The sequence below is a fragment of the Eulemur rufifrons genome, chromosome 3 (genome assembly GCF_041146395.1).
Source record: "Eulemur rufifrons isolate Redbay chromosome 3, OSU_ERuf_1, whole genome shotgun sequence".
NCBI lineage: Eukaryota > Metazoa > Chordata > Mammalia > Primates > Lemuridae > Eulemur > Eulemur rufifrons.
This window is the reverse complement of record NC_090985.1, coordinates 37,107,782-37,126,648: the sequence shown is the minus strand read 5'-3', so window position 1 is coordinate 37,126,648 and position 18,867 is coordinate 37,107,782. Positions and strand designations below refer to the sequence as shown.

General features: G+C 45.7%; 1 long non-coding RNA gene across 1 annotated transcript; it reads left to right on the top strand.

Annotated features, from left to right (window-relative positions):
• The first annotated feature begins 556 nt into the window (after positions 1 to 556).
• On the top strand, positions 557 to 17,445 carry LOC138381634 (uncharacterized). The gene is made up of 3 exons (XR_011233165.1): positions 557 to 703; positions 16,213 to 16,392; positions 16,462 to 17,445. It is a non-coding gene; the product is annotated as an uncharacterized lncRNA (long non-coding RNA).
• Positions 17,446 to 18,867: the final 1,422 nt, after the last annotated feature.

The window sequence follows — 18,867 nt, the reverse complement described above, 5'->3', positions numbered from 1 at the left end:
TCTGCCTCCAGACTGCCTTTGGACTAGAGCTGCAACATCGAGGCTTCTCTGGGTCTCCAGCCTGCTGGCCTGCACTGCATAGTTAAGAATTCCAGACCCCACCATTGTGTGAGCAATGTCCTTAAAACCTTTCTCTTTTTCTCTCTCTTTCTCCACACACACACACACACACACACACACATCTAGTGGCTCTTTTTCTCTGGAGCACTCTGATATATATAGGCTTTGGGATGAGGCAGATTTAGGTACAAATCCAAGAACTGCCAATGTCTAGGGTAAGTTATTTAACTTGGCTAGGCTTCAGTTTCTTCATCAATAAAATAGAAATAATATCAATGCCTCCTAGACAGGTGGCAGTAAAGACTAAACAGGACAGTGAATGTAATGTGCTTAATACACTGCCTGGCACAGTGCTCAACAAATAATGTTGGTAATTACAGAATTTATACTTGTCTGCAAGCCACATAGGTGCATGAATCAGTTATCTATTTGCTGCACAACAAACCATGCCAAGATGTAGTGGCTTAAAACAACAGGTTATTTTTCTTACAGTTCTGTAGGTTGGCTGAGCTCTGCCGGGTGGTTCTGCTCCACATGGAGGCATTTGGAGTCTTGTGTGGCTGCATCCCGTGGAGTCTGGGGCTTCTCCTGTGGTGGCTGGAGTGGCTGGTGGCCTCTTGCTCTTTCCATGAGGTCTCTCATCGTGAGTAGTCTAGCCCAATCTTCTTTATGATATGGGAGCTGGATCCCAAGTGGTAAAAGTGAAAGATGCTGGGCCTCCTAAGGGCTAGGCGCAGACCTAGCATAGCATCATTTTCATCACCTGCCTCTGGTTAAAGCAGTCACAGACCAGCCCAGATTCAAGGCAAGGCAATCAGCTCCAACTTTTGATGGGAGAAACAACATGCATGTACAAAAATGGGAGGGCTTTTTGGCAAACATTACTGGGCACAATCTACCCCTGGGCACAAATTGCTTTCAAGTTTATGAGTCTCAGTTTCTACTCTGCTTAACCTGGTGGGTCATTTTGTCATAATGTAGTAACTGTGATCTGGAGCCAGCCTGCCTTTTTCAAATCCTGTCCATGCCACTGACTAGCTATGTGACCTTAGGCAAGTTTCTTATTTCCTCCATGCCTCAGTTTCCTCATAAGGGAAATGGAGATAATATTAATACTAAAATAGAGCTTGTGTGAGAATTAACTGAAATAGATGTGTGTGTGTATTCATACCTATATGCATATGCATGCCTATATACATGTTGCATGTATCTGCATATGAACATACATGTGCACATACTCATATGTGTGTGTCCATGCATGTATGTGTATATATACAATATATATTTATTGTGTGTGTTTATATATAAAATTTAGTGCATAACTCTCAAGGACATTTCCCTCTTTATACATATGTTTGCAACCTGCAGAGAAGTCCCAGGGTGCCCTACTCCAGGCCCAGCCTTGGTGTTTTTTGTTAAAATTTTAACACTGGGCCTGACAGTTGGCCTTCAGCTGGGTCTTGAACTGGGGCCTGCCAAGGCCAACACCTAGTGCCTTCTCCACCACACGCATGGTTCCCAAGCCTGCCCTTGGGAGGCATCAGAAGTATATCAGTAGGTCTTGGTAAAATATGGATTACTCCTGGGCCACTCAGGCCTGCTGGATCTGAGAGACTGATCTAGAATCTCAATACTTCCCCAGTTGCACTGGGGTGATTCTGATGCAAGCCACACCATGCTGCTTCTGTTCGTGGCTTGTCCCTAGCTGCCTGCGTTTCGTGTTTCCTGCAGCACTGCCTTCTTCACTCTCTGGTTAATTCCTTTTCCTTCCCAGAAAAATCGGATGCATTCTACTCAGGCACAACCGTGATCTCAGAGGGGCACAAAGCACAGGGCTGGTTTCATATGTGGATTTTCAGTCTCATTAGCATTTCTGCATCACTGAGAAGGGCAAGGTATCCTCGCCTCACCTTTTCCAGGCAGGCCTGAGGTCAGGTTTCCCTCTGGGGTAGCCAGACCACGCTGGGCCTCCCTCCTTTTCATAGGGAGCTGATTTCCCCAGAGGTACAGCTTCTGGGTGACGTGACCCCATTGCTGTGTTTGTTCCCTATGGCTTTTCCAGTAAGAAAAAAACAACTGCCGTCTCTTGAGCATCCTTACTGTAGACACATGTTGCTCTCATTATTGCTTACCCTGCTGGAAAGATATTATTCTCCTGGAGCTAGGAGATAAATAACTTACAAAAGGGTACAGAGCCAGGATTCGAACTCTGTGACCTAACTGGGAATCCCTTTCTTTTTCTACTCTACCAGAGGCCAGATATGTATGATTTGTTCTCAAGGCTGCAGGTCCTAAACACTTCCTAAACTTTACATACTTCTTTAACCTATATGAACACAATCTTGCAGAGAAATTTTATCCATTTTCAAATGTACAGATTGTCCTTGGGGTTGTAGACAAATACCAGGAAGTCAGGAGCCACCCCGGCGCATAATCAGGCAGGTGTCCCTCTGAGGCGCGGTGACCTGGAATCCCGCTGCTCACTGCCTGTCTCTGTTCTGTCTTTCGATTCGTAAACATGTTTTCTTCCCTGCACTTTGGCATCTGTCATGATTTAAATTCCAGGTTGTCAACCCGTGTAGAATGGGGCTCAGATCTCAGCATCAAATCTCCCCCGTGGTGTGTGCCATTTGCAGAACGTTTTCCGAGCCTTAGTTTATCCTGACAGCTGCGAGAGATTACCTGGTTTGTGGGTGAGGAAAACAAGAGCTCATGCAGTGGAATCACTGACCTAACTTTAAGTCCACCCACCAGTCTCATCACGGATACCAAGAGGCCTTCCGTTAAATTGATCATTAGCTGAGTGTGTGAAGTGTAATCCGAGCCTGCAGTCAAATTAGGGGAAGAGACTGATGGAGCTGGCGGTCCCCTCTGCAACTTCCTTAGCATATCTGCACCACTGAGTCGGTGTGTTTACCTGACTTGCTCCCCCTGAAACAGGAAGTTTTCTCTGTCTCATCTCCCTGGATTCTCCGGTGCATAACCCAGTCCCTGGCTTGCAGCGGATCCTTCCTAAGGATGTACTGGATAAATTAATAAATAGTGATTTCACTTTAGCGGGGAAATCACTTTGGGAGTATTGAACTCTTTTCTGGGCACCAGTTTTACTGCATGTCTTATTATAAAGCAGTAAGTACCTCTTCCAGAAAAAGCAAAAAACATTTATGTTATTATTCAGAGGTAACTACTAAATGAACTGATGCATGTGTGTGCATGTATGCATAATAGTATGGTAGTGTACACATTAGTTTGTAAATAGCTCTTTAACTAAATACATGGTAAATATCTTTTGACATCAACATGTGCACTTCTGCTCCATCACCATTTGATTGCTTGAACCCCCATCTTCATGCTTCTTCAAGGGCTAGGTGGCAAAACCCTCCAAATTTTTCTCATTTTCCTAAGTCTGCAGCAGACAGGATGAATGTAACTGTGGCACCATTATAAACAATGCTTCAGTGAATATTCTTATATATAAACCTTTGTAGATACTATTATATTTCCTAGTTTATTAGAACATATTCCCGTAAAATAGAATGTCTGACTCAAGGGTTGTTTAGGCTATTGAGGTTGCCAAAGTTCCCTTTGGGAAGTTGGGACCAGTGTCTCCTTCCACCGTGAGCATAAGAGATGACCACCTCCTGAAGCCCTCCCCCGCAGGGACCCGGCTTGGACTTGCCTTTCCAGCCGCAACTCTTTGGCACTTGGCACAACCCCAGACACATGGCTGTTCTCAGCCTACAGGTCCCCTTTTCGGAGAGTCTCCCTCACTGCTCACTGTACAGTGCCCTCTTATCCCTCCTCAGCCCTTGCTTTCTGTAACACTCCTCTCAAGTTAATGGAATCATGGTTTGTGTTGTTTGGAGTTGAGCCCTAGTGAGTTGGTTCCCTGTTGTGTCCTGGTGGCCGGCACAGTATTTTATAATGGTTGGAAGCAAGGGTTCCTGTCACAAAAACCTGCATTTACTGTGGCTCTGCCACTGCGCTCACCTGAGTCTTCCCTTGCCCTTCTGAGAACCCGCCTTGCACAGTCAAGATGAGGTTTAAATGAGAGGTGGCACAGGAAGGGCGCAGCACACAGCTCACCGCCACGGGGTGAACGACCAGGCACTGTTGCCGGGGGTATAGGGGGTATAGCTAGAGGGCAGTGTGCTGACTGTGTGCTGACTGGCTCTAAGCGCTTTACATCAGGGATTGGCAAACAGCAGCTCAGGACCAAATCTGGCCCCCCACCTTTTTTTTAAAAGCCCACTAGCTAGAAATGGTTTTTACATTTTTAAATGGTTGAAAAAAAATCAAAAGAATATTTTGTGATGCATGAAACTTACATGAAATGGAAATGGAAATTTCTGTGTCCATGAATACAATTTTGTTGAAACCAAGCATGCCCTTTTTCTTAACCTGTTACCTGTGGTGGGTTTTATGCTACAGTGGTAGATGTGAGTAGTTGCAACAAGAGTACATGGCAAAGCTGGGTGTGGTGTTGTGCGCCTGTAGTCCAGCTACCCGGAAGGCTGAGGTGGGAGAATTGCTTGAGGTCAGGAATTCAAGACCAGCCTGGGTGATATAGCAAGACCTCATCTCAAAAGAAAAAAAAAAAAAAAAACCAAAGACTACACCACTCACAGTGCCCAAGATATTTACTGTCTGCCCCTTTACAGGAAGAGTTTGCTGACCCTGGGTTACATGTGTAAGCTCATCTACTCCTACACAGTGCGGGCTGTTTTTGTGCCATCCCCATTTTACATGTGGGGACGTGAGGTGCAGAGAGGGAGGAAACTGCCTGAAGTCGCACTCACTGTGGAAGTGGTAGAGCCGGGGTTTGGTTCCCAGAGCTGGGGCTCATGGTTTGGCCGTAGGGCAGGTTATTGGTCTTTGCAGGTGAAGAATGTGAGGCAGGAAGAGGGGTGGTCATGCACTAATGAGTGGTAGGATCTGGACTTAAAAGCAGGTCCATTGGTCCTCAAAGTCCTCATCCTTTCTCTCATAATGAGCTCTTCCCGCCGCTCTAGTCTCCTGGGATCACCTGCTACACACAGGGCCAAGCACGTGGAGGCATCAGCGTGTCCTTACAAAGGCAGCCACTGGAGAGCAGGGAGACAATACGTCAGGACTAGGTGTGGTTGTGTGCTTTCTACTAACCATAAACTTAATAAATGTTTGCGGCATGAATGAATGAATCTGATGAATAGTTCTGGACTCTAAGCGTTTAGAGGGCAGTGACCCCTGGGAAGAGGAGCAAACTCCAGAACCTTCTCATGGGAAGGAAGCCTTGGACACCAGTGAGGCTCCCCAGGTGGCATGGGGCTCTTGGGCCACAAAGCCAAACACTTCTTCGATTAAAGTTCCACTGAAGGAAAACTGCTGTGTCTTCCACACCCATGTCAACTATCTTCACTTTTGTTGATTCTGAATGTTTTTTTTAAAAAAGCTTTTTTGAGATACAATTCGCATACCATACAATTTACCAACCTTAGAACATTTTCGGCCGGGCGCGGTGGCTCACGCCTGTAATCCTAGCACTCTGGGAGGCCGAGGTGGGCGGATCGTTTGAGCTCAGGAGTTCGAGACCAGCCTGAGCAAGAGCGAGACCCCATCTCTACTAAAAATAGAAAGAAATTATATAGACAGCTAAATATATATATAGAAAAAATTAGCCGGGCATGGTGGCGCATGCCTGTAGTCCCAGCTACTCGGGAGGCTGAGGCAGTAGGATCACTTGAGTCCAGGAGTTTGAGGTTGCTGTGAGCTAGGCTAACGCCATGGCACTCACTCTAGCCTGGGCAACAGAGTGAGACTCTGTCTCAAAAAAAAAAAAAAAAAAAAAAAAAGAACATTTTCATCTCCTCAAAAGAAAGTCTAATCCTTTAGCGATCACCTCCCAATCTCCCTCCTACCCGTGTCCTAGGCAACCTTTAATCTACTTTCTGACACTATCGATTTGCCCATTGCAGACATTCATATAAATGGAACCATCCAGTATGTGGTCTCTTGTGACCGACTTCTTTCACTTAGCATAATGTTTCCAAGGTTCATCCATGTTGTAACCTGTATCAGTACTTCATTCCTTTTTTATATTCCATTGTCTGGATATACCCCATGTTATTTGTTCATTCCTCAGTTGATGGACATTGAATTGTTTCCATTTTTTTTTTTTTTTTTTTGGCTGTTATAAATAATGCTCCTCTGAAGGTTTCCATACAAGTTTTTTGTGTGGATGTATGTTTCCATTTGTCTTGGGTATGTCTATATCTGGGAGTAAAATTGTCGGGTCATATGGTCACTCTGTGTGTAACCTTTTGAGCAACTGCTAGACTGGTTTCCAAAGCTCTACACTGTTTTACATTCCCACTAGAAGCTGCTTGTTCTTGCTTATTATTCGTGCTCATCTTTTAAACATATAGCATGATTCCATTTATATGATAGTGCTAGAAGTTAGTGCAGTGGTTGCCTCAGGAGGAGAGCAGAGACGACTGGGGAAGACAGAGGAACACCTTCTGCGTGAGGGTAATGTTCTGTGTCTTGGTGGTTTGGTGCATTTGAATACATGCATTTGTCAAAACTCATTAAACTGTTAATTTAAGAATTGGGTATTTCACTGTGTATAAATTATGCCTAAAAAATTTTCTTTTTTATATAGATATTTCAGAACATTATGGGGATACAAACATTTTGGTTGCATAAATTGCTTTTGTACCGTTTGAGTCAAAGTTATAAGTGTGTCCGTCACCCAGAGAGTGTGCACTGTACCCATTATGTGTGAATTTACCCATCCCCTCCTCCCCCTCCCACCTGCTGGATTTCTGATGAATGTTATTTCCATATGTGCACGTAAATATGTGCTACTAAATTTTCTTTAAAAAATATATGAAAAAACATAGGTGGAGGGGAAAAGAAAAAATATATATTTTAATTATCTCATGACATGACTGGCCACTTATCTTACGGGCCTTCCCAGGGACACAGAGCCAGTGCCAGGCAAGGCCAAGTGTAAAAAGGCTCTTAATTGATGTGATTAACTACATTTCAATAGGGAGCCTCATTAACAACAGAGGGGAGGGAAGGAGGCTATTTTTCACTCTCCCAACTAGAAGGGGACGTGGCACATGGGGGCCATTCCCTGTGGTTGGGGCAGGCCGCCCTGAGCAGGCCTGTCCCAGGCCCTCTGTGTGATGGAGCTGCATTTCCTTTGGGCATTGAGATAATTTGTTAAAATCATTTTCTCTCAGTTGCTGCAAAACCTATTCTTCATTTTCATCTATGAGGAGGAGGAAAACAACTTGATTTTTGTTTAGTGTTTTTCAAGGCCACGTCATCTGCCAGAACACAACATTGAGATAGAAACACTCTTTAACTCTTCCTAAATGCATTAGTGGCAGAGGAACAGTCAACAACAGGAAACAAACAAATAAAAAAGGAGTGAAAGCTCCCACCTAGAATCTGCAGAGAAAGGTAGGGATCTACATAAATTCACAGAAGATTAGCACTGGGCATTCATCACTAATTATTCATGTTTTAAAAAGTCAATGTTGTATAATTTTTTATAAAATTGCAAAAGTTACATCGTGTTGTTTGTAGGCTACAAAAAAATATGAGAGTATAAAAACACCATCATTTTGGAAAAGATGTGATTGTGCGCATTTTTTCCTCATTGCTTACCTATGATTTATTTTTTCCAGTGACCACTTATTGCTTGTGAATTAAACTGTTAAGGAACTACTTTGGTGGTTCTCTCTGACTGGAGAGATCTTGGTTTCCTCATTAAAAGAATAGGACAGATAATACTCTCCCCAGTGGATTGACATGAGACATACATGGGAAACCCCCAGCCCTGTACTTGGCCTTTTATATCAGTGCACTCTTTCTGTCAATTAATATAAAAGATTAAACAAAATCTCCGTCCCTGTGGATGAGTTGAGCCCGCTCACTGGCGGAGGTAGTATCACCACTAACCAAAGGCAGAGCTCCTGCTGCAGACATTTGGGTGGGTGACAGCACTATTGATGGTCCTTCCTGCAGCAATGGTCCCTGGCAGTGAAGGCTTTAGTCTCCATCCGGTGTGCTCAATGGCGTGAAATGCTAACTTCTCTTGCAAATCACAGTAGTGAATGGGGTCCCAGGTGGAGTCTGAGTATTGTTTTCCGGGGGCTGGAGGAGGGGCTCAGCAGAGGGGGAGTCATGGTTTTGCAAAGTGTGTTTACTCCAGTGGAACCTAAGGGCTCACTACTGGGCACATGTGCATTTGCATATATGCAAAAAACAAGCCACAGCATACTGGCTTCTGTTGGCCCCCCTTCTTTGGTCACCTGTGTGACCCTCCTTCCTCCTCCTCTATTGCCTCCCTCAGCCCCTTTCCTCGCCCTCTTAAGGCTGTGGTTTTCAAACTGCAGTTTGCAAATGATCATCTGGGAAACATGCTAAAATGGGGATTCCTGGGCTCCCCCAACCACACTTCTAATTCAGTGGGTCTGTCGTGAAGCCCGGCAAATGGCATTTTTACAGAACACCTTAGGTAGGTCCATTTGGGCAGTTAAACAGAGTGTCTGGGACCCATCAGTATTTCAAGAACTCATCAACAAGTTTGAGAATGAATCTAGAAAATTGTTGGTTGAAAAGTATGAAAACAAAATAAAAAAAAAAAGAAAAAAGTGTGAAAACAGAAAACAAAACTACAAAATGAAAATAGTTGTACATATTTTTAGAACATTATGTCAACTTGTCAAGTGCAGCTCAACTTTTGGAGTTACATAGGAATTATATTTTAATATGAGCTATGGGTACATTGTATATATTTTATATGCTATGTGTGACGCCTACAAAAGCCTTAAAAAAGCCCTAACCTTTTGGACATGGCTCTGAGAATTATGGCCCTAGATAATTTCTTGTTCCTAGCATTTTAGAGACAGAAGGAGCCTTAGAAATGTCCTTCTTCAATGTCCAGATTTTACATCAGGGAAACTTAGGCCTAGAGGGGGAGTGACTGGCCTAAGATCACACAGCAAGTTCCGGAAGGGGCCAGACATGTGCAACTCACATACGTACGCATGAATGTGTGAGTGCTGGTCACATCCGCCCCAGAAGTGTCTCCATCTCCCTTTTACTTTGGCTTCTTTCCCCTTTGCTCCTTGTGTTCTCAGTCCGACACCAGGTACTGAGCCCTGAGGGTGGGGGAGAAAGGTGGTGGGAGGTCTCAGGGTTGAAATCACCAATTAAAAGGCATTGCATATGACAAGGCCAGCCTTCAGCTTAAGTGTCTGCAGAGGAAGAATTGCTGAGTCACTCACTTCAAGCTGAGGTGTGAAAACTGGCCGGACTTCTCAGCAGCCCACCCAGTTCCCACCATGTGCTGGGCATTGTGCACTAAATAAAGCTGAGGAAGCCCCTGGTGTTGCGGCACTTGTTCATTCATCCCCTCATTTAACAAATGCTTCTTGAGCACCCTGCTGGGCACCCAGCAATCCCAACAAGGCAGATACTGAGCTTAGAACCTGGTCTGTGAGACAGGCGATAAAAGATGACAGATCCCTAAACAATGAAGACATTTCAGATAGTGCCAAGTGCTAGGAGGAAAGCAGAGGAAGGTAATGAGAAAGAACGTGGCAGAGTGCAGAGCGTGCCATTTTAAAATAAATTTTTGCTGGTTGAATGAGTGAATAGTAAATTCATGTGCCCTGAAAGGTGATGTACATAGGCCATTTATTTTTTCTGACTCTCTACCTTCTGGAGAGTGGAATCGACCAGTTCTGGCCAAGGAAAAGTGAGCAGAAGTGGCATGTGAATTTTGTCCTTTGTGTTGGGATGCTAGTAGAAGACTCTCGGGGGGTCTGTCTTTCTCTTCTGCCCTGCTGCCTGGCAGTGCTGTGTGCAGAGGCTGCCCCACCACCCTGGTCTGAATTGTGCTAACCGAACTGAGCACCATCTCTGGCTGAAGAGAGGTAGCATGAAGGAGCGATTAATCTTTGCTGCTTTAAGCCACTAAGACTTGAAGATACATGTTAGTGCAGCAGAACCTCACCACCCTGACTCATTGACTGCAAGGCAGATAGGTTTGAACTGTCACCCTAGATGGACTGATAGGGGCTGCCTGGGGCCCCGAGTGGGAAGGAATTCTGAGGTCCCATCTGGGCTCTGATGCTTTGGTGATGACCACCATGCTCATAGGTAGGACGTGGCAGCTCTGGTCCCACATGCCTCTCTCCCTGCTTTAACTTTCAGAGAAGTTTCCTAACTGGTTCTTTCTCTAGTCTCTCCCAGGAACTGCCCACAAACTAATCTCCCCATAAACGACTCTGGTCAGCTTTATGCCCTCTCACCCCTTTCTTTTCCAGCGTAGACTCTTATCTGGCCTTCAAGGTCCTCAAAATTTCGGCCCTAACACATCCTTCCAGAACTCCTAGTTATTTGTTTTTCCTTCTGTTCTAGCCTCAAAGAGCCCACTATGGCCACTGGGCATGGAATACCCATACCCATTCCCTGCTCCAGGCCTTGATCGCTGGCTGCTATTTCTCCCCGCCCCACTTCCTATCCTGTGGGCATCCCTCAAATCGGCTGCTCAGAGCACTTCCCTTTGCAGCCACAGTGACCCTGCTGTCCTGAACCCACACCTTGCGGTGCCCGCACTCAATTAATCTTTGACAGTCTTGTTCTGTTATCTCACACTTCATTCCTGCATGGTTATCTAGCATTCCTCCCGTTGGAGTCCTGACTCCCTAAGGAGGTTAGACACTCAAGGAATGGCCGCAGTTTTGCAATTCCTCACGGGGGTGTCTTGGTGATAACAGGCACTTGAGAAATACGTTTTTTACAGGTTGGATTGGTGGTGCGGGCAGGGGAGTAGAAGGGGAAAACCGAAGCGGTGTCATCTCAGGGCCATTGTCCGACCCACGCTGCCTCTCCTGCCTCCCAGGCCAGTCCTTTCTTCCGTGGCTGGCACAATTCAATAGTTTGGTCTGCTCTCTGAAACGTTCAGACCTCTAATCAAGGAATCGCTATTGAAGCAGCCAGCACAAGCCATTTCAGTGGCACACTGTGGGGTAGCGAACTCACAGGATGTCTTGGCAGGATGAGACCAGGCATTGATTCTGCTCCAGAGAGCAGGGGAGGCTTCCAAGGGAGCCGATGTTTAGTCTGAGACCAGAAGGAAGTGTGCAAATTGGCCCAACAGAGGGGCTGGGGGAGTGCTCAGTGGAGGTCCCAGCCCCACCTGAAGGCCCAGGGGTGAGCTGGAGCTACCGTGACCAGCAGTGGGGCTGGAGAAGTGACCTGGGGCCTCCACTGGTAGGCAGGAGCTTGACCTCATCTTCACCCCCGAGTGTTTTAAAGACAGGAGGGACTGATCGTATTGCCCTCAGATGCCTACTTCATTTTCTGCCTTTCTTTTTCTGACATTGCTTTTATTTTTCTATTCTCTAACTCTATTCTTTGTATTTTTTGTTCATCTTATTTGAAAATCAATGTAAGACATTTTTTAAAAAACTGTGAAAGAATACCCAAATCCCAGAGCCACAATCCCACCCAGAACAACTCTAGTCTTCGTTCCTGCATGTCCCTCGCCCCTCCGTTCCGTGTGTGCCCACATTTTATATAGACGTGTTCTCAGCGGGTGTGGGATTTTTTTTTTTTTTTTACAGTTTTTCACGCAAACATTCCCATTTATTATTCCTCTGCTTTTCCTTCTCTCTCGGGAGGCTTTAGGGTTTCGTGGGAGGTTTTAGGCTACCTTTCTCTCCTCCAGAACTTTCTCAATGTCCCCCCCCCCCCTCAGGCCTGCCGGTGTGAAGGTGTCTCTTTATAATCAGAGAAACCTCGTTACCAAGATGTGGGGGCTCTTAGACAGACAGATCTCATAAGAGGAAAATAGCACATCAGTGAACCTGGGACCCCTGGAGTCACAGTGAGTCTCACCAGACTGGGGCAACCAGGGTGTCTCTCTCCCATCAAGTTGCCAAAAATTAGAATAATAGGTTTTAGAGTTTCTTCTAAGAATTTAGAATATGCCTCCATTGCCACTGGCAGTGTAAATTGGTCTGTTGGAGCAACAGTTTGTCAGGAGGAATGAAAGCCTCACTTTGACCTGTATCCCTATTGGGGAAATTTATGTAGAAGACATACTCCAGAAAAAAAGAAGGTCCTGTGTGTGAAGGAGTTTCTTGTGTCTGGATGCATTTAGGGCTGAAATTAGAAATGAAATGGACCCCAGGGGTATGTGGTCATTCTGGTCCACAAATTTTTTTCCCCCAGACATCTGAAGGGTCATCGAGGAGAAGAGGTGGCACCTTAAGAAGAGCAGTGACAATCTGTGATATGACAGTTACGGAAGGCATCACATCCTTCCTGGAATTATGGAAAATCTGTATAGAGAGACCAGCTCTTCATTAGAAAAATGAAAGTTTTAGCTATTTGGGGCAATAAGAGTATGACAATTTCTTCTTTTCTCTTTTGCCTTCTCATCTCTTCCCCTTTTTGTAACCCACCTTATTCAGTGAAAAATTAGTCACTGCCACACAAGAAAAGGAAATACATTTGTGAATGTGTAGGGCCCCTGTGCCCCAGGAGTGGTGTCACCAAAAGACAGCCTGAACCCCCTCTGCCCTCCCAGGCATGGGCACAGGGCATCACTGCCACGCACAGGGGTGAGGGAGGACGGTGCTTCCAGGTGTCATGACGCTGCTTTGTGTCCTGCGTGGGTCACATCTCATTTAAACCTCACCATGATTGTGCTGGGTAGGTAATGCCATCATCCCCATTTTACAGAGGAGAAAGCCGAGTCCTTAAGGCGCGTGGCAGTTGCCGTCCAGGAAGCCCCTGCTGTGTTCCACACTCAGAATCTTCGCCCATGATCTCCTTGGATGCTCACACAACAGCTCTGCGGGGCTGCTCTTCATATCTGCTTTTCACGATGGGGAAACTGAGGCTCTGTTAACTTTCCAAAGAGCCACAGCCAATAAGAATCATGGGAACATTCACACCTGGGTTTTCTGACTCCAAATCTGGTTGTGCTTTTTCTTTTGACTTTTATTATGAACGCCCCCTCTGTTCGTGCCACATTACCATTGTTCTCTGCGGCCCCCTGCCTGCCCCGCTTCCTTGCTGCCCTCCTCACTCCGGGACCCTCCTTTCGTAGGCACCACTCCACTGTGTTTGCTACAGCCCTGCATGTATCGGCTCCTGTCTTGTCCTGATTGGGTATCTGTTTTCAATTTAGATAAATGGGATTCTGCCGTAGATCTCAATCTGGTTTTTCTTCTTACTCAACATTATCTTTTTTTAGATCTAGTTTTGGTGCTCTGTGGACACCTGGTTCATCTCCCTGTCCTTTGTTGTAGGTCCTGCCCTGTTTAAGTCTCCTGTGCTCTGCGGGGGATACTAGGTAACCTCAGCCTGCCTCTGTGATGAACCCCTCACACCTGTGCTGTGGGACTGTGGGAGAGTTTCTTTGGCGTGGACCCAGCCCTGATATGAATGAGTCATAGTGCACACTCATATTAATTTCACAAGTACTGCCAGATTGTTTTCCACAATGACTGTACCGATTTACACTTCCACCGGCAGTGCTCAGGAGTTTCTCTTTCCCTTCATCCTCCCAGCACCTGGTATTAGCAGATACACCAGAAAGGATGCATCTGACAGCCCAACCATGGCAGGGCACTGGATCAGCACTTTGTCATAACAGCATTTTGAGCAGGAAGAAGCATCAGGAGGGAAAATGGGTCCTCTTTACTGCAACTATCTCCTAGTAAGGAAAAAAGTTTTCCCCAGAAATCCCCAGGAGACTTCTCCTTATGTCTCACTGGCCCGACTAGGCAAGGTGTCCTCCCAGCCAGTGCCTGAGAGAGAGAACAAAATTGCCATTGCTGTTCGGGCCAGAGCCAATTCTCCCTGCCATGTACTTCTTTTGAGCACATTGCTGTTTGCCTTGTACCTAAACAGAACTGGGAATATTTTAATAAAGAAGAAGAGAGCAGTGGCTGTTTGGTTACCCAGCAGCCAACAGAGTCTTCCACACCAGAATTCTGATTCTGCCAATTTTTTGAGTGCATGCTGCCTATACAAGGGACCTATCCCCAAAGCTGTTTGATAACCATTTGCAGAGAATTTCAGAAGCAGTGAGTCAACTCACACATGCCCGTTGCCTTGAGCATTAGATCTGTCCAAGTCATTTTGGAAATAGCCCTTCTTCTTGCCAGGCAGAAGTCGGGCTCAGCTGCCTCCGCTGAGGTTTCCGAGCTGACTCCCCGGTAGCGAGGTCAACTGAAAGAGTCAAAGAGCAGAGCGCCAAAGTTCCTGCCCTGCACCGTCGTTCCAAGGCAACATGCCCGCTGAGGACAGGTGGAATGAACACCTGTTGAGCAATTGTACTTCCACAGACACTGACTTTCTCTTCTCCTTAGCCACGTGGAAGCTATAGTCATCTCTGTGTTTCTGGCTAACCAAAGAAATTATTTTTTAAATGACACCTTATAGTTATAATTTTTTGAGCACTTACTTTTTGCCAGGTGGCCTGGCAAACATTTTATCCTTCTGCTTCATAGGAATCTCCTAAGAGCCCTCTGAGAGCATTTCTGCTTTATGGTTCCAACACAGGCTGCAGTCCGATTGCCTGTAGAATCCTGGTTCTGACATCTGTTAGCTGTGTGGCCTTGGTTAAGTCACTTCATTTTACTTTATTTATTTATTTATTTTGTGCCTTAGCTTCTCATTTGTACGCCAAGAATAACAGTATATTGCAAATGCTCAATGAGTTAACAAACATAAAGTGCTTAGAATGACACTTGATACATATTAGCTGCTGTTGCCATTTTTAAAAATGAAGAAACCAGGTAGCTCAGAGGGGTCAATTCGCCAAACGTATCAGGCAGTTCTGAGAAGCAGGGCCAAGGCTTGGACCCAGGAGTTTCTGACCGTGAAGCTGGGCTTCCGTCCATCCGGCGAAGCCTCGCTGGCCATAGCTACGGTGGCCCAAGAAGGCACCGTCATCACTCCCCGCACCAGCAGACTAAAATTTTCAGCTCAAGACTCAGTGATACTTTTTGTAAAGAAAGAGTGTCCAGCCGCCAACCACAGAGACCCAGTGTGATGCTTCCCAGGTCATTTCTGGAAGGTGGCTGGGGACGCTGGGATCCGACGCCGGCAGGTGGGGCGCACACGCGGCAGAAAAGGCACAGCGCTCAGCTCCTGATTCCGCCACTAAGCCTGGCTGAGCCTCCGCCTCCTTTGTCTTTAGATCAGGTTTTTATTGTATATCCTCCCAGTAAGGATTGTGAAAGTGCCCCATACGCTGAGCATAGTCAGTGCTTCTTATTTGAGTATTGGGTTTCATAGGTATAAGAGTCATGTCCCCTAACTCCATTTTGGTCATTGGAAGGCTCAGGAAATTAGGGTTTCGGAATCTCCTGGAAGAGATGTTTCCTTTCTTAAATGAGCTAAATGGGGAGGCAGGCACCATGGGGGCGGTTTAGAAGGTTGGTCAACTATAGTGTCTGCTGGCTTTGGGGGGAGTAAACAGGGCAGCTCTCTGTCACAGGAGACCGTTTATCCATCTGAGCATTTTCAGACCAGGGCCCGGTGTTGGGTAGGAGGGACCATGTGCTCAGTCTGAATGAAGGATCACAAGCTAAGTGGCTTAAGCAAAAAAGATGGCCCAAGGTCTAGATTTCCTGGGGAGGGCTTTTGAACTTAACCCTGCATAACAAGTGACTCAATAATCTTTTATTAATAGTTTTGTTATTTTAATTCAAATGGGCTTCTCCTCCCTCCCTCCTTCCCTCCTTCCCTTCTTTCCTTCTTTCTCATTTTCTCTTAACATGAGTCACCTGATATAGAATCACACACCTGAGAGATAGCCCAGGCCACCGAGGCTCAAATTTGAGACACAGGTAATACAAATCTCCAGAAGCACTTCTTAAATGCAGATTCTTGGTCAATTTTTCTGTGTGATGCTGAGCTTCTGCACTAGTCACAGGCTTCCAGGTGATGCTGATTCTGCAGGTCCACACGCCCGAGACAAGGAAGCATCTGCCGGTTCTCCCCTCCCCTCCTGGCCCTGCATGCAGCACCACCTGTCTAGAGCACCAGGCTGATCACGCACACTTTTAATCTTCCCGGCCGTCTGGGAGGTGTGAGAATGACACTGCTTTTACTTTTTCTTTGAAGATGAGAAAACTGCTGCTCAGAAATATTAAATAACCCAGCACAGCTGACAAGTAGCACCAATGAAAGTCCAAGTGCAGAAGGCAGTTCCAGGTCACCGTAGCCCTCTCTGTGAGCTGATGGATGAATGTGGCCTTCCTGGAATGAAACGTGTCCCTGTGCTGGTAATGAACGGATTGGAAGGCAAGTGTCATTTTCTCTTCTCTTTTCTGCTTTATCTCTGAGATTTTAATCCCAGCTTCTTCTTTTCAGGAGACTGCGATGCCTTCAACTCGGGAGATAGCCCCAGCAGTAACACTCATGCAGAGGAAATCGAATACTTTTTCCAAGAGGATAGAAGACACATAAAACTGGAAAAAGGAGCCCTGAAAATTGCCACATTTCCCCCATAAAGGAGAGCATATCCCCCTCCCCCTTTTGTCCCCTTTCTCCCATAATGCATAATACATAATACATTTCACCAGTGATTTGGCCACTGCTGAGCCATCTTCATTTAATGTGGTTTTGACAGAAGAGTCGGTCTGGAAATTTTATTTTCAATTAAGCTTACTTGTAGAACTGCGTTGGTTTTGAAAAGATTCCATTAGGGTGGCTAATTATACAGCAGTTGCTACAAGGAGATATTCGTACTCAATTTCAGCTCTTAGGTAATTCAGACCGAATGCTTCAGATTTTCCTCCCCGGAGCTGTGTGCGACCATCTTCTCCTCACACTGCAGGCTTCCCAGGAGTTATTTTTAGAAACCCAAATCAAAACAGCAGTTTTTGGCGGAGGCCATTTCTAGCCTAGTAGAGTGAACCATCTGTACTGATAAAAGCAGCAAAAGAATCAGTGCCTTTAAAAAGCAACAAAACCGTCTCTCTCTGTTTGTGGGGGGGTTAAATGTTTGTAAACGACAAACTAGCCTTTGTACTGTTGTATTTGTGAACTTCACCTGAAATCGAAGACCGTGGATATGCCTTTAAAATTACAGAAGTTTTGTCCATTGCAATAGTTTATTGTCATAATCATTTTGTCTCAACATGGCAGGCCTTGGCAGAATTTACCGGGGACTCTGTTTTGGATCTCCTGTGAAATATGGAGATTCCTTTCTTTATTTTCCTACTCCACTCAGTTTTCTTCTTTCATCTGCGTACTTGTGACTTACCTCCTTATGCTTACCAAACAGATAAAGCTCCTCCCCTTGCATTAGAACATAATGCTTGTGAGCAGGGCTAGGTTTTTCACCTTGTTTCATGCCTGGCACATCATATATGCTCAAGCAGTGCCTGAACAGATAGAGGAATCATTAAAATCCTATTGCTATTTTCTCTTTAAAAAATTAACACATTTCCACACTGGAAAAAAAAAAAAACTGTTTTTCCTTGGGGCCATGGTGTTCTATTATGAAAATAGAATAAAAACTTCAAAAACAAAATGATCCTTTCTAATTTAATGAAAAATTTGTTATTTTTATTGTTTTCTGTGCATGACTTATATACAATTAAATTGTCAGTATTAATTATAACAATAAGAACATCAACGAGTAAGATTTTCAGGAACCAACTGCAGGGTTTTGCCCAGGGGACCACCCATCATGGCGTAACATGTGTGCTACGGCCCGGCAGCGTGAGTTGCCTGCACACCACTGGGCTCCCAAGGTAAAGAACGTACTGCTAGCTCACCCTCCACTCTGTGTTGGGGTGGGAAAAGGCAATTCCTGACGATATCACAAAGAGCCCATGACCGGCCTGGAATGTATTGCCTTTGGATTTAGCTCCACTTCCCTATTCCTTTGCCATCCAAATGAATTTATTTATTTATTTTTGCATAGTTTAGTCTTTTTGTTCTAAGCAAGGCAGTATGATAATGAGGAAAGAAATTATAGACTCTGAGTTCTCCTTCCAAGTTTAACTCCAGCTGCATGTTCTTAGACAAGTCGCCATCTCTGGGCTTCCATCTGTTAACATCATGATTCCAAATCAGCCAGGTATCCACCAAAATGACATTAAAAAGTTGAAGCCCACACCCACTTATGAGTGCCGCATCTGGCATTTCTGAGTCTTGTCACCTGCAGACAGGTCAGCTCATAATTTGATGAGGCATCCCAAGAGACCAGCAAAACCCATGAAATCTTGTTTCACAGAATTGTGCAGCTGTTCCACCTCCTGGTGACACATGTCAAGCCCTTCAAAGGGTTCTGAGAGAGGCCCAGAGAAGGTTCTGAGCTGCCATGATTCATAGGTGAAATTTTCTCCCCTGAGCCCCTGGGCTGTGTGGTGGAGTCGGGCAAAGGGGATTCCCCTGCTTTGGGAGGCTCAGGACCACAAGGGTCACCTGATCTGACTCAGATGCCAGTGAGTTTTGCTGAGGGTCCCAGTCAGGCTTTCCCATGGGGGGCAAGAGTGATGGCCTCTTGTCTTGGTGTTGCACGTTGGTCTGGAGACACAGCACAGTTCTGCAGGTGAAAGGTCAGCGTGAATGGGTGTGAAGCTGCGTGGGAGTCAGGGCCCAGCAAAGTCTCTAGGGGGTTGGCTTTCCTGGTCCCAGCACTTTGATTTGTGCCCCTACTGTGAGCTTCCATTCCTGAACAACTCTTTGGTTAAATGTTTTCCTGCTGAGCAGATTTGTACAGACTGGTCCCAAAGCCTATGGTGGTGTTTTGCCGCCAAGCTAGTT